Consider the following 16,092-nt stretch of genomic DNA (forward strand, 5'->3'; position numbering starts at 1 on the left):
TGGTACAGAGACAGACAGATAGACCAATGGAACAGAATTGAAGACCCAGAAATGAACCCACACACCTATGGTCACTTGATTTTTGACAAAGGAGCCAAAACCATCCAATGGAAAAAAGACAGCATTTTCATCAAATGGTGCTGGTTCAACTGGAGGTCAACATGTAGAAGAATGCAGATCGATCCATGCTTATCACCCTGTACAAAGCTTAAGTCCAAGTGGATTAAGGACCTCCACATCAAACCAGATACACTCAAACTAATAGAAGAAAAACTAGGGAAGCATCTGGAACACATGGGCACTGCAAAAAATTTCCTGAACAAAACACCAATGGCTTATGCTCTAAGATCAAGAATCGACAAATGGGATCTCATAAAACTGCAAAGCTTCTGTAAGGCAAAGGACACTGTGGTTAGGACAAATCGGCAACCAACAGATTGGGAAAAGATCTTTACCAATCCTACAACAGATAGAGGCCTTATATCCAAAATATACAAAGAACTCAAGAAGTTAGACCGCAGGGAAACAAATAACCCTATTAAAAAATGGGGTTCAGAGCTAAACAAAGAATTCACAGCTGAGGAATGCCAAATGGCTGAGAAACACCTAAAGAATTGTTCAACATCTTTAGTCATAAGGGAAATGCAAATCAAAACAACCCTGAGATTTCACCTCACACCAGTGAGAATGGCTAAGATCAAAAACTCAGGTGACAGCAGATGCTGGCGAGGATGTGGAGAAAGAGGAACACTCCTCCATTGTTGGTGGGATTGCAGACTGGTAAAACCATTCTGGAAATCAGTCTGGAGGTTCCTCAGAAAATTGGACATTGAACTGCCTGAGGATCCAGCTATACCTCTCTTGGGCATATACCCAAAAGATGCCTCAACATATAAAAGAGACACGTGCTCCACTATGTTCATCGCAGCCTTATTTATAATAGCCAGAAAATGGAAAGAACCCAGATGCCCTTCAACAGAGGAATGGATACAGAAAATGTGGTACATCTACACAATGGAATATTACTCAGCTATCAAAAAGAACGACTTTATGAAATTCGTAGGCAAATGGTTGGAACTGGAAAATATCATCCTGAGTGAGCTAACCCAATCACAGAAAGACATACATGGTATGCACTCATTGATAAGTGGCTATTAGCCCAAATGCTTGAATTACCCTAGATCCCTAGAACAAACGAAACTCAAGACGGATGATCAAAATGTGAATGCTTCACTCCTTCTTTAAATGAGGAAAAAGAATACTCTTGGCTGGGAAGGGAGAGGCAAAGATTAAAACAGAGACTGAAGGAACACCCATTCAGAGCCTGCCCCACATGTGGCCCATACATATACAGCCACCCAATTGGACAAGATGGATGAAGCAAAGAAGTGCAGACCGACAGGAGCCGGATGTAGATCGCTCCTGAGAGACACAGCCAGAATTCAGCAAATACAGAGGCGAATTCCAGCAGCAAACCACTGAACTGAGAATAGGTCCCCCGTTGAAGGAATCAGAGAAAGAACTGGAAGAGCTTGAAGGGGCTCGAGACCCCAAAAGTACAACAATGTCAAGCAACCAGAGCTTCCAGGGACTAAGCCACTACCTAAATACTATACATGGACTGACCCTGGACTCTGACCCCATAGGTAGCAATGAATATCCTAGTAAGAGCACCAGTGGAAGGGGAAGCCCTGGGTCCTGCTAAGACTGAACCCCCAGTGAACTAGACTATGGGGGGAGGGCGGCAATGGGGGGAGGGTTGGGAGGGGGACACCCATAAGGAAGGGGAGGGTGGAGGGGGATGTTTGCCCGGAAACCGGGAAAGGGAATAACACTTGAAATGTATATAAGAAATACTCAAGTTAATAAAAAAAAAGATACTTTTACAAGCAGAAAAAGGGGTCATAAAATTAAATTCCACTGGAGGGAGTTTCTATAAGTTCTGGAAGGGGCCTTCATAAGAACGGATGGGCTCAGGTTTAGAGAAGCTGATAGAGAAGCACAGTCAGAGAGTGAAGACACCTAGGAACACTTAAGCAAGAGGCATAGCAGGCAGTTCCAAGGGAAAAGAGAATTTTAGGAGAGATTTAAGAACAGAAGTTATAGGACACTTAGAATGGAGCTAAGAGACAGAGAGCAGAGTTGCGCAGGCCTATGGGCTTAAGGAAGGTGAAAGATTGAAGGCATGAGCTGAGAAAAAGACAAGACTACAAAATACCATAGAAGCCATGAGTTGCTGGACTACAGAGGTCTTACTGGCACAAGATGGTGAAATATGTCACAGGCATTATGAGCAGGACTGTAGTTCCAGGGGGAGGTTAGAAACACACACACACACACACACACACACACATACACACACACGGGAAGAGAGAGAGAGAGAGAGAGAGAGAGAGAGAGAGAGAGAGAGAGAGAGAGAGAGAGAATAAGACAGAGAAAATAAGACAGACAGACAGACAGAGACAGACACAGACACAGACACAGTGAGACAGAGACAGACAGAGAATACGAGAGACAGAGACAGACAGAGAATAAGAGAGACAGAGGCAGACAGCGAATAAGAGAAAGACAGAGACAGAGAGACAAAAAGGAGAGAGAGAGAGAGAGAGAGAGAGAGAGAGAGAGAGAGAGAGAGAGAGAAGCTGGGGTAGGTAAAGTGTCATTCTGACAAGAATTTCATCCAGGAAGTCCCCAAGCAAAGTGAGACACTTGTCAGAGAGAAAAATGTTCCAGATCACAGAGGAATGCTATCTCTTGTCCTTGTGATTGGAGCCCAGTAGGGCCAAGCACAGCTTCCTGAACACCAGTGTGGCTTTTGGAATAATAGTAGACAAAGCAAGCAGTTCAAGGTGATTTTTTTCCAGTAGAGAAAGATGAGCAAGCAAGAGAAACGGGGAAGGGACTAAATGCCTTTAATAGAGATAACCGGATTGTTATTAGCAGGCCAGAGCCTAAAGATCCAAGACAAGGGCACAGTTGGATGTCTTTGCTAAGGCAGAGTGTATTGAAGGTTCTACAAATTGTAGAAACACTTGTGGAATAGACAAGGAGAGAAAAGGTTAGAACATATGGAGGGGAGAAGTAGCTGAGAAGGCAGATTCTAGAATTTGGAGTCTAATTTGATGGATAGCAGGAATCAGCAGAAACAAATGATCCATACATACCTTAGGAAAGTCAAATCATAATCTTGCTTCAGGGAGACCAAGCTCTTTGAGAGATAACTCATTTATCCCACTATCGGGATTTCTGTACCAGGAGAATGAAAGAAAGAAATTATAAAGGAGGAAGACTATGACTGCTCCTAGGAATAGTAGAGAAAGTTTATTGTAGATAAAAGGGAGAGCATAGCCAAAGGCAGGAACATCTGATAGAGTAAAAAGTAAACAGCACAAGACTGAGCTGGGTCATGTGAGAAAAGTGGGGAGGGGAGAAGGGAGAGGAGCCACAGATCAAGAGAGGTAACCTGGGCAAAGAGACTGGCCTAGACAAAATGGCAAGATATGGCTATATATGGGCCAGAGGAGCTAGTGGGAGGGAAGCCCAGCATAGTAACTGTGCTGAAGAGTTCAGAGTAGGTAGAGGAAGGTGTGAAAGTCGGGAGAACCCTATAACAGGTCGCGAGTTTTATAGGTAGAGATGCTGGAAGAACCTAGGAGCCAGCATCCATTTTGCTATGTTAATAGGCACCTAAGCCATTTGGCACATATTTGAGACCTAGCACAAATAATATGATTTGAATCAAAAAGGATCTTTCAAAGTAGAAAGTCCAGTTGGTTTTGATTTGACCGATGATGCAATTGTCTACACTCAAGTGTAAATAGGGCTGATTTCTCTACTTGAGTTTCTACAATCTCTTTGAGTGTGTGTGTGTGTGTGTGTGTGTGTGTGTGTGTGTGTAAATGATATTAATTTACACCTTTAATTTAATGTTTATCATAGCAGAAAGGCCAGTTAGGACTCTGGGTCCTTTAAAACTGAGAAGTAATTGGAGGCTATGTCTGTGATTCTAGCCTTCTTTCTTATTATTTTCCTCTGTTTGGTATATTTTAAAGCATGATTGCTTCTTCCTATAGCTTTCAACTTCCATGCAAACTTGCAACAATGTAAACCTTCTGTTATTATGGCCAGTACCTTACCATCTGGTATAGACCCAAATCACTATAATGTCTTCATAGACATACAACTATCTTATTCCCAGTTTTATGATTGGTAAACCATTAATTCAGTCCTGATATATAACAAGCCTGCTTTGGAATATAAATAGTTTAGGATTTTGCAAAGTACCCTAGAAAATGAAAGAAAGAGGCAATAATTAAGGTAAATCAAGAAAAGATCATACATTTGTATGAAAACCATCTGTGATGAGATGTAGGCAAAAAAGATAGAAGAAAAGAAAAATGAACTTTTGTTGTTCTGCGTGTAAGATGAATGTAATCTGGGATCACAAAAAAATACCTTTGGACTGTTTTATAATTCAATCCATATGCCCCACCCTCCACTATTGAGCACTGCATCAGAAAAATGTGAATTAAACAGATGGCTAAAAGCACATTTGATACCTAGGTCTCTGGGCATTGAAATGATAATTTAGCAAAATCTACCTTTGTGTCTGAAATTATTCCACAGTGTTTGAAAAACTCAGTTATGGAAACAGCCTCCAAAGAAACCCTAAATTTTAGAAGTTATCCTTTATTATTTTCAGTTTTTCTTTTCAAATCTCAATCAATAAAAACTGAATAATTCAACAAACTGCTTCATAATCCGTATTTCTAGCCCATAAGAACCGAGTTATTCCATGAGTGTTTATTATTGTTCTATCACACAAACACATATATAGCAACAACAACTTTTATAAGTCTTTTTATGTAATCCCTTTAGACCCATTTGATTTAGAGAGCTGTAGCAATAAGCCAAATCTTACATAGATGAAAAACATGATTACCATTCTATAGTTATTTTTGTCTAAATACAGATGCCAGGTTTGTACAATCAAGTACAAAAGTCTAAATGCAACCACTATTTTGTTGATCATTGCTGTTAGTGGACTGCACTTCAGTTTTTGCACATCAGGTACATGGCTGATAAAAAGTGCCAGCATCCTGCATACTTCATTCAGTCTTAGTATAACTAGAAAGAAAACATCTAGGAAGATGGGCTTATAGTCATTCTCTTTGACACTGGCTAGGCTTAAGTTCTATGTACTGGACTGAAATAACAGAGACACTGGGAAAAATTTTTCATAGAAGTATTAAATAAAACCTGAAACTGTATGAATACTTAGCAAAACCTATAGCCTGCATCTCACGGCCGTTGCTATCACAATAAACACATAAAAGTGTAAAGTATACAAAGATATGTCAGGCATCTTAAAATAGCATTGGTAAACTGTCTCTTCTACCACATTGCTTTCCTTCTTCTGTTTTGTATCCATCATTTTCTCCTTTCCTTATAACTGGGCTGACATAAGGGAACACACAATGAATGTTACTATGGTTTCCATGGCATAGATGCTTTAGTATCATTTCATGTATTTTTATCATGATATCAATGTTCTCAGATATATTAAAGAATAGCCTAGATGTAGTTTTGTACAAAGATGAAATATGATTATCTTGATCTCAATAGACTTGAGAATTCTTTTATGTTAACATCAACCTTAAGAACTGAGGTGATTTTATTGTTACTTCAGAAAGCCATTTTTTGAATCGAAGAAAAATGAATAAATTGTCTGGTTATCAGAGATATCTTATTATGATTTGGCTATTGTGTTAGTTACTTTTTGTGGCTGTGATAATCACTATGATCGAAAGCAACTTGTGGAAGAAAGATTTTATGTTGGCTTATGATTCCAAAGTGAGAGTCTATAATGTCAGAGAGGCATGGAAGTGGTCAACCAGATCAGGAAACTGAGAGGTGACCTCTTAAACCTCAAACTCAAAGCAGAGAGAACAATTGGAAGTAGAAAAATACTTGTGATTGTTTGTATATGCTTGGGCCAGGGAGTGGCACTATTAGGAGGTGTGGCCTTGTTTGGAGTATGTGTGTCACTGTGTGCATGGGCTTAAAAACCCTCATCCTAGCTGCCTGGAAGTCAGGAGGTATTCCACTAGCAGCCATCATATGAAAATGTAGAACTCTCAGCTCTGCTTGCACCATGGCTGCCATACTCCTACCTTGATGATAATGAACTGCTTCTCTGAACCAGTAAGCTAACCAAAGTTAAATGTTGTCTACAACATGCCTAGGTCATAATGTCTGTTCACAGTAAAATGCTAACTAAGACAATACTATAAACACTTAAAGCCTTCCCTCACTGGTTCAATTCCTCCAATACAATTCTACCTCTTTTTTTTTTTTTTTTTTTTTTACATTTGCGATTTTATTCCTCTTACTGTCTGCACTCGGACTGTTCCAAATTCCATAACTTCTCCCTAGCTCACTGCCTCACTGTCTCCATGAGGATGTACCCAACACCCCCCTCACTCCACCAGATCTCTAAACTCCCTGGGGCCACAAGTCTCTTGAAGGTTAGGTGCATCTTTACTGACTGAACCCAGACCCAGCAGTCCTCTTCTGTATATGTGTTGGGGGCCTCATATCAACTAGTATATGCTGCCTGGTTGGTGACCCAGTGTCTGAGAAATCACACGGGTCCAGGTTATCTTGAGACTACTGGTCCTCCTACAGGGTTGCCCTCCTACTCAGCTTCTTCCAGATTTTCTCTGATTCAACCACAGGGGTCAGCAGCTTCTATTCAGTGATTGGGTGTAAATATCTGCATCTGACTCTTTCAGCTTCTTTTTTTTTCTTTTTTTTTTTTTTTTTTTTGGTTCTTTTTTTCGGAGCTGGGGACCGAACCCAGGGCCTTGCGCTTCCTAGGCAAGCGCTCTGCCACTGAGCCAAATCCCCAACCCCTCTTTCAGCTTCTTATTGGGTCTTTCAGAGGGCAGTTGTGATAGATCCCGTTTTGTGAGTGCCCCATAGCCTCAGTAATGGTGTTAGGTCTAGGGTCCTCTCCTTGAGCTGGATCCCACTTTGGTCCTGTCACTGGACCTTCTTTTACTCAGGCTTTTCTCCATTTCCATCCCCGAATTTCATTTCACCAGGAAGAATTATGGGTCAGAGTTTTGACCATGGGATAGCAACCCCATTCCTCATATGATGCCCTGTCTTTCTGCTGGAGGTGGGTTCAACAAATACCCTCTCCCCACTGTAGGACATTTTATCTAGGGATTCCCACCTGCTTTGAGACCTGAGAGTCTCTCACCTCCCAGGTCTTTGGTACATTCTTGAGGGTCCTCCCAACCTCCTTCATCCCGAGGTTGCCTGTTTCCATTCTTCCTGCTGGCCAAAATCAACGAAATAGAAATAAAGAGAGCAATACAAACAATCAACAAAGCCAAAAGCTGGTTCTTTGAGGGAACCAACAAGATAAATAAACCTCTAGTCAAACTAACTAAAGTATCCAGAGGCAGTATTCAAATTAACAATATCAGAAATGAAAAGGGAGACATAACAACAGAAATGGAGGAAATTTAAAAATCATCAGATCATACTACAAAAGCCTGTGCTCAACAAAACTGGAACATCTAGATGAAATAGATGATTTTCTAGACACATAACACATACCAAAGTTAAATCGAGAGCACCTAAAGTATATAAACAGACCCATATCTCATAAGGAAATAGAAGAAGTCATTAAAAACCTCCAAACCAAAAAAAAGCCCAGGGCCAGATGGATTTAATGCAGAATTCTACCAGACCTTCAAAGAAGACCTGATACCAATATTCCTCAAACTATTCTGTAAAATAGAAACAGAAGGAAGACTACCTAATTCATTCTATGAAGCAACAATTATTCTGATACCTAAACCACACAAGAACCCAACCAAAAAAGAAAACTTCAGACCAATCATGCTTATGAATATCAATCCAAAAATAATCAATAAAATTCTTACAAACCGAACCCAAAACTACATCAGAACCATCATTCAACATGATCAAGTAGGCTTCATCCCAGGGATGCAAGGTTGGTTCAATATATGAAAATCCATTAACTTGCCACACCCGCGGATCCCGGCCCGCAGCAGCTCTCTGCTCCCAGACCCGGTGAGAGAGAGACCCAACCGCCTGGTCAGGTGGGCACCCCTGAGGCTGCAGAGCGGAAGAGACCACCAACTCTGCTCACCCCTGCCCACATCCCTGGCCCAAGGGGAAACTGTATAAGGCCTCTGGGCTCCCGTGGGGAAGGGCCCAGGAGCGGCAGGACCCCTGTGCCTCAGACACCACCGGAACCTGAAAGAAACAGACCGGATAAACAGTTCTCTGCACCCAAATCCCGTGGGAGGGAGAGCTAAAGCTTCAGAGAGGCAGACAAGCCTGGGAAACCAGAAGTGACTGCTCCCTGCACACACATCTCGGACGCCAGAGGAAAAAGCCAAAGACCATCTGGAACCCTGGTGCACCGAAGTTCCCGGAAGGGGCGGCACAGGTCTTCCTGGTTGCTGCCACTGCAGAGAGCCCGTGGGCAGCACCCCACGAGCGAACCTGAGCCTCGGGACCACAGGTAAGACCAAATTTTCTGCTGCAAGAAAGCTGCCTGGTGAACTCAAGACACAGGCCCACAGGAACAGCTGAAGACCTGTAGAGAGGAAAAACTACACGCCAGAAAGCAGAACACTCTGTCCCCATAACTGACTGAAAGAGAGGAAAACAGGTCTACAGCACTCCTGTCACACAGGCTTATAGGAAAGTCTAGCCACTGTCAGAAATAGCAGAACAAAGTAACACTAGAGATAATCTGATGGCGAGAGGCAAGCGCAGGAACACAAGCAACAGAAACCAAGACTACATGCCATCATCGGAGCCCAATTCTCCCACCAAAACAAACATGGAATATCCAAACACACCAGAAAAGCAAGATCTAGTTACAAAATCATATTTGATCATGATGCTGGAGGACTTCAAGAAAGACATGAACACACTTAGGGAAGCACAGGAAAACATTAATAAACAAGTAAAAGCCTACAGAGAGGAATCGCAAAAATCCCTGAAAGAATTCCAGGAAAACACAATCAAACAGTTGAAGGAATTAAAAATGGAAATAGAAGCAATCAAGAAAGAACACATGGAAACAACCCTGGATATAGAAAACCAAAAGAAGAGACAAGGAGCTGTAGATACAAGCCTCACCAACAGAATTCAAGAGATGGAAGAGAGAATCTCAGGAGCAGAAGATTCCATAGAAATCATTGACTCAACTGTCAAAGATAATGTAAAGTGGAAAAAGCTACTGGTCCAAAACATACAGGAAATCCAGGACTCAATGAGAAGATCAAACCTAAGGATAATAGGTATAGAAGAGAGTGAAGACTCCCAGCTCAAAGGACCAGTAAATATCTTCAACAAAATCATAGAAGAAAACTTCCCTAACCTAAAAAAAGAGATACCCATAGACATACAAGAAGCCTACAGAACTCCAAATAGATTGGACCAGAAAAGAAACACCTCCCGTCACATAATTGTCAAAACACCAAACGCACAAAATAAAGAAAGAATATTAAAAGCAGTAAGGGAAAAAGGTCAAGTAACATATAAAGGGAGACCTATCAGAATCACACCAGACTTCTCGCCAGAAACTATGAAGGCCAGAAGATCCTGGACTGATGTCATACAGACCCTAAGAGAACACAAATGCCAGCCCAGGTTACTGTATCCAGCAAAACTATCAATTAACATTGATGGAGAAACCAAGATATTCCATGACAAAACCAAATTTACACAATATCTTTCTACAAATCCAGCACTACAAAGGATAATAAATGGTAAAGCCCAACATAAGGAGGCAAGCTATACCCTAGAAGAAGCAAGAAACTAATCGTCTTGGCAACAAAACAAAGAGAATGAAAGCACACAAACATAACCTCACATCCAAATATGAATATAAAGGGAAACAATAATCACTATTCCTTAATATCTCTCAATATCAATGGCCTCAACTCCCCAATAAAAAGACATAGATTAACAAACTGGATACGCAATGAGGACCCTGCATTCTGCTGCCTACAGGAAACACACCTCAGAGACAAAGACAGACACTACCTCAGAGTGAAAGGCTGGAAAACAACTTTCCAAGCAAATGGTCAGAAGAAGCAAGCTGGAGTAGCCATTCTAATATCAAATAAAATCAATTTCCAACTAAAAGTCATCAAAAAAGATAAGGAAGGACACTTCATATTCATCAAAGAAAAAATCCACCAAGATGAACTCTCAATCCTAAATATCTATGCCCCAAATACAAGGGCACCTACATACGTAAAAGAAACCTTACTAAAGCTCAAAACACACATTGCACCTCACACAATAATAGTGGGAGACTTCAACACCCCACTCTCATCAATGGACAGATCATGGAAACAGAAATTAAACAGTGATGTAGACAGACTAAGAGAAGTCATGAGCCAAATGGACTTAACGGATATTTATAGAACATTCTATCCTAAAGCAAAAGGATATACCTTCTTCTCAGCTCCTCATGGTACTTTCTCCAAAATTGACCATATAATTGGTCAAAAAACGGGCCTCAACAGGTACAGAAAGATAGAGATAATCCCATGCATGCTATCGGACCACCACGGCCTAAAACTGGTCTTCAATAACAATAAGGGAAGAATGCCCACATATACGTGGAAATTGAACAATGCTCTACTCAATGATAACCTGGTCAAGGAAGAAATAAAGAAAGAAATTAAAAACTTTTTAGAATTTAATGAAAATGAAGATACAACATACCCAAACTTATGGGACACAATGAAAGCTGTGCTAAGAGGAAAACTCATAGCGCTGAGTGCCTGCAGAAAGAAACAGGAAAGAGCATATGTCAGCAGCTTGACAGCACACCTAAAAGCTCTAGAACAAAAAGAAGCAAATACACCCAGGAGGAGTAGAAGGCAGGAAATAATCAAACTCAGAGCTGAAATCAACCAAGTAGAAACAAAAAGGACCATAGAAAGAATCAACAGAACCAAAATTTGGTTCTTTGAGAAAATCAACAAGATAGATAAACCCTTAGCCAGACTAACGAGAGGACACAGAGAGTGCGTCCAAATTAACAAAATTAGAAATGAAAAGGGAGACATAACTACAGATTCAGAGGAAATTCAAAAAATCATCAGATCTTACTATAAAAACCTATATTCAACAAAATTTGAAAATCTTCAGGAAATGGACAATTTCCTAGACAGATACCAGGTATCGAAGTTAAATCAGGAACAGATAAACCAGTTAAACAACCCCATAACTCCTAAGGAAATAGAAGCAGTCATTAAAGGTCTCCCAACCAAAAAGAGCCCAGGTCCAGACGGGTTTAGTGCAGAATTCTATCAAACCTTCATAGAAGACCTCATACCAATATTATCCAAACTATTCCACAAAATTGAAACAGATGGAACCCTACTGAATTCCTTCTACGAAGCCACAATTACTCTTATACCTAAACCACACAAAGACACAACAAAGAAAGAGAACTTCAGACCAATTTCCCTTATGAATATCGACGCAAAAATACTCAATAAAATTCTGGCAAACCGAATTCAAGAGCACATCAAAACAATCATCCACCATGATCAAGTAGGCTTCATCCCAGGCATGCTGGGATGGTTTAATATACGGAAAACCATCAACGTGATCCATCATATAAACAAACTGAAAGAACAAAACCACATGATCATTTCATTAGATGCTGAGAAAGCATTTGACAAAATTCAACACCCCTTCATGATAAAAGTCCTGGAAAGAATAGGAATTCAAGGCCCATACCTAAACATAGTAAAAGCCATATACAGCAAACCAGTTGCTAACATTAAACTAAATGGAGAGAAACTCGAAGCAATCCCACTAAAATCAGGGACTAGACAAGGCTGCCCACTCTCTCCCTACTTATTCAATATAGTTCTTGAAGTTCTAGCCAGAGCAATCAGACAACAAAAGGAGATCAAGGGGATACAGATCGGAAAAGAAGAAGTCAAAATATCACTATTTGCAGATGACATGATAGTATATTTAAGTGATCCCAAAAGTTCCACCAGAGAACTACTAAAGCTGATAAACAACTTCAGCAAAGTGGCTGGGTATAAAATTAACTCAAATAAATCAGTTGCCTTCCTCTATACAAAAGAGAAACAAGCCGAGAAAGAAATTAGGGAAACGACACCCTTCATAATAGACCCAAATAATATAAAGTACCTCGGTGTGACTTTAACCAAGCAAGTAAAATATCTGTACAATAAGAACTTCAAGACACTGAGGAAAGAAATTGAAGAAGACCTCAGAAGATGGAAAGATCTCCCATGCTCATGGATTGGCAGGATTAATATAGTAAAAATGGCCATTTTACCAAAAGCAATCTACAGATTCAATGCAATCCCCATCAAAATACCAATCCAATTCTTCAAAGAGTTAGACAGAACAATTTGCAAATTCATCTGGTATAACAAAAAACCCAGGATAGCTAAAGCTATCCTCAACAATAAAAGGACTTCAGGGGGAATCACTATCCCTGAACTCAAGGAGTATTACAGAGCAATAGTGCTAAAAACTGCATGGTATTGGTACAGAGACAGACAGATAGACCAATGGAATAGAATTGAAGACCCAGAAATGAACCCACACACCTATGGTCACTTGATTTTTGACAAAGGAGCCAAAGCCATCCAATGGAAAAAAGATAGCATTTTCAGCAAATGGTGCTGGTTCAACTGGAGGGCAACATGTAGAAGAATGCAGATCGATCCATGCTTATCACCCTGTACAAAGCTTAAGTCCAAGTGGATCAAGGACCTCCACATCAAACCAGACACACTCAAACTAATAGAAGAAAAACTAGGGAAGCATCTGGAACACATGGGCACTGGAAAAAATTTCCTGAACAAAACACCAATGGCTTATGCTCTAAGATCAACAATCGACAAATGGGATCTCATAAAACTGCAAAGCTTCTGTAAGGCAAAGGACACTGTGGTTAGGACAAAACGGCAACCAACAGATTGGGAAAAGATCTTTACCAATCCTACAACAGATAGAGGCCTTATATCCAAAATATACAAAGAACTCAAGAAGTTAGACCGCAGGGAAACAAATAACCCTATTAAAAAATGGGGTTCAGAGCTAAACAAAGAATTCACAGCTGAGGAATGCCGAATGGCTGAGAAACACCTAAAGAAATGTTCAACATCTTTAGTCATAAGGGAAATGCAAATCAAAACAACCCTGAGATTTCACCTCACACCCGTGAGAATGGCTAAGATCAAAAACTCAGGTGACAGCAGATGCTGGCGAGGATGTGGAGAAAGAGGAACACTCCTCCATTGTTGGTGGGATTGCAGACTGATAAAACCACTCTGGAAATCAGTCTGGAGGTTCCTCAGAAAATTGGACATTGAACTGCCTGAGGATCCAGCTATACCTCTCTTGGGCATATACCCAAAAGATGCCTCAACATATAAAAGAGACACGTGCTCCACTATGTTCATCGCAGCCTTATTTATAATAGCCAGAAAATGGAAAGAACCGAGATGCCCTTCAACAGAGGAATGGATACAGAAAATGTGGTACATCTACACAGTGGAATATTACTCAGCTATCAAAAACAACGAGTCTATGAAATTCGTAGGCAAATGGTTGGAACTGGAAAATATCATCCTGAGTGAGCTAACCCAATCACAGAAAGACATACCTGGTATGCACTCATTGATAAGTGGCTATTAGCCCAAATGCTTGAATTACCCTAGATCCCTAGAACAAACGAAACTCAAGACGGATGATCAAAATGTGAATGCTTCACTCCTTCTTTAAATGAGGAAAAAGAATACCCTTGGCTGGGAAGGGAGAGGCAAAGATTAAAATAGAGACTGAAGGAACACCCATTCAGAGCCTGCCCCACAGGTGGCCCATACATATACAGCCACCCAATTGGACAAGATGGATGAAGCAAAGAAGTGCAGACCGACAGGAGCCGGATGTAGATCGCTCCTGAGAGACACAGCCAGAATTCAGCAAATACAGAGGCGAATTCCAGCAGCAAACCACTGAACTGAGAATAGGTCCCCCGTTGAAGGAATCAGAGAAAGAACTGGAAGAGCTTGAAGGGGCTCGAGACCCCAAAAGTACAACAGTGTCAAGCAACCAGAGCTTCCAGGGACTAAGCCACTACCTAAAGACTATATATGGACTGACCCTGGACTCTGACCCCATAGGTAGCAATGAATATCCTAGTAAGAGCACCAGTGGAAGGGGAAGCCCTGGGTCCTGCTAAGACTGAACCCCCAGTGAACTAGACTATGGGGGGAGGGCGGCAATGGGGGGAGGGTTGGGAGGGGAACACCCATAAGGAAGGGGAGGGGGGAGGGGGATTTTGCCCGGAAACCGGGAAAGGGAATAACACTTGAAATGTATATAAGAAATACTCAAGTTAATAAAAAAAATAAATAAATAAAAAAAAATAAACAACGATTGAAAAAAAAAAAGAAAAAGAAAATCCATTAACTTAATCCACTATATAAACAAATTCAAAGAAAAAATCACATGATCATCTCCTTAGATGCAGAAAAAGCATTTGACAAAAATATAATACCCCTTCCTGTTAAAAGTATTGGAGAGATCAGGAATCCAAGGCCCACACTTAAACATAATAAAAGCAATTTACAACAAAACAACAGTCAATATCAAATTAAATGGAGTGGTACTTTAAACAATCCCACTAAAATCAGAACAAGGATGCCACTCTCCCCATATCTATTCAATATAGTACTCAAAGTGCTAGCTAGAACAATAAGACAACAAAAATGTATCAAGCAGATACAAATTGACAAAGAATAAATAAAGGTATCACTACTTGCAGATGATATGATAGTATATATAAGTTATACCAAAAATTGTACCAGAGAACTTCTCCAGCTGATAAACAACTTCAGCTGAATAAAAATTAACTCAAGTAAATGAGTAGCCTTCTTTTATACAAATGATAAACAGGCTGAGAAAGAAATTAGAGAAACTTCCCTTCACAATAGCCACAAGTAAGATTCTACCCCTTAAGGATTCCCATTACCTCCTCAAATAGTACCGCCAACTTGGGACCAAGTATTCCAATATCTGAGCCTATAGGACAATTTCCATCCAAACCAGCACAGATGTTATTTTGCTTGTTTACTGTGTCAAGAGCCCTAGATGGTCTATATATATGATGTCATCTATAAAAACTAATATACTGGGACTGTTAGAAAACATGCACAATCTGTAAATGTTAAATCTCATCCCCAGTCCATTCTTTGTTCTCTATTGTCTGCCATGATGTGAACAGCCTCTTCAGCTGCCAACACAATGTATTTCTTAAGGTCAGGAGGACGAGTAACCACAGACAGAATTATCTGAAACTGTCAACAAAAATATACCATTTCTCCCAGAAGTTCTCCTTGGTATTTTGATCATAGCTACCCAAAAGAAAATGGTGTACCTAACTCAATGAATCATATGGTCACCCAAGACAAAAATCTGTGTTATTCTTGAGACATCTGTCTTCCAAACTGCAGCACCTAATCAGTGTTGACTCTACCTCAGTAGGTTTGCTTGCTTCTCTTCTAGAGACCTATAATTAATAACTATTTCTTTTCTCTCAATTTCAATTTCTACTTCATTTGATCTTTTAAAAATCCTTTTATTGATTCTTTCTGAATTTTACCTCATTCACTCCAATCTCGCTCACCTACCCAATCCTCCATATCTGCCCTCCACCCTTGCAACCTACCCCCGAAATAAAGCAAGCAAGCAAGAAAACAAACACACAAACAAAAATCTCATTTTGGAAGCTGCAATGTGTCATACAGTATACCGTTGCCCAAATAGCTTTTCTTACAAATGTTTATTGCAGTGAGTCATTGGTTTGGCTTCTGCTACACTATCAATGCTGGATCCTCACAGGAACTCCTCTGTACCCTTGTGTCATAGAGATCATGAAGCTTTGGTTCTGGAGTACCAGTTCCTTCACATGCTCCAGCAGTTCATAAATGGCATAGATGTTGGGATGGGTCAATTTAAAGC

Source organism: Rattus norvegicus, chromosome X (assembly GCF_036323735.1).
Source record: "Rattus norvegicus strain BN/NHsdMcwi chromosome X, GRCr8, whole genome shotgun sequence".
In the NCBI taxonomy this organism is placed as follows: domain Eukaryota; kingdom Metazoa; phylum Chordata; class Mammalia; order Rodentia; family Muridae; genus Rattus; species Rattus norvegicus.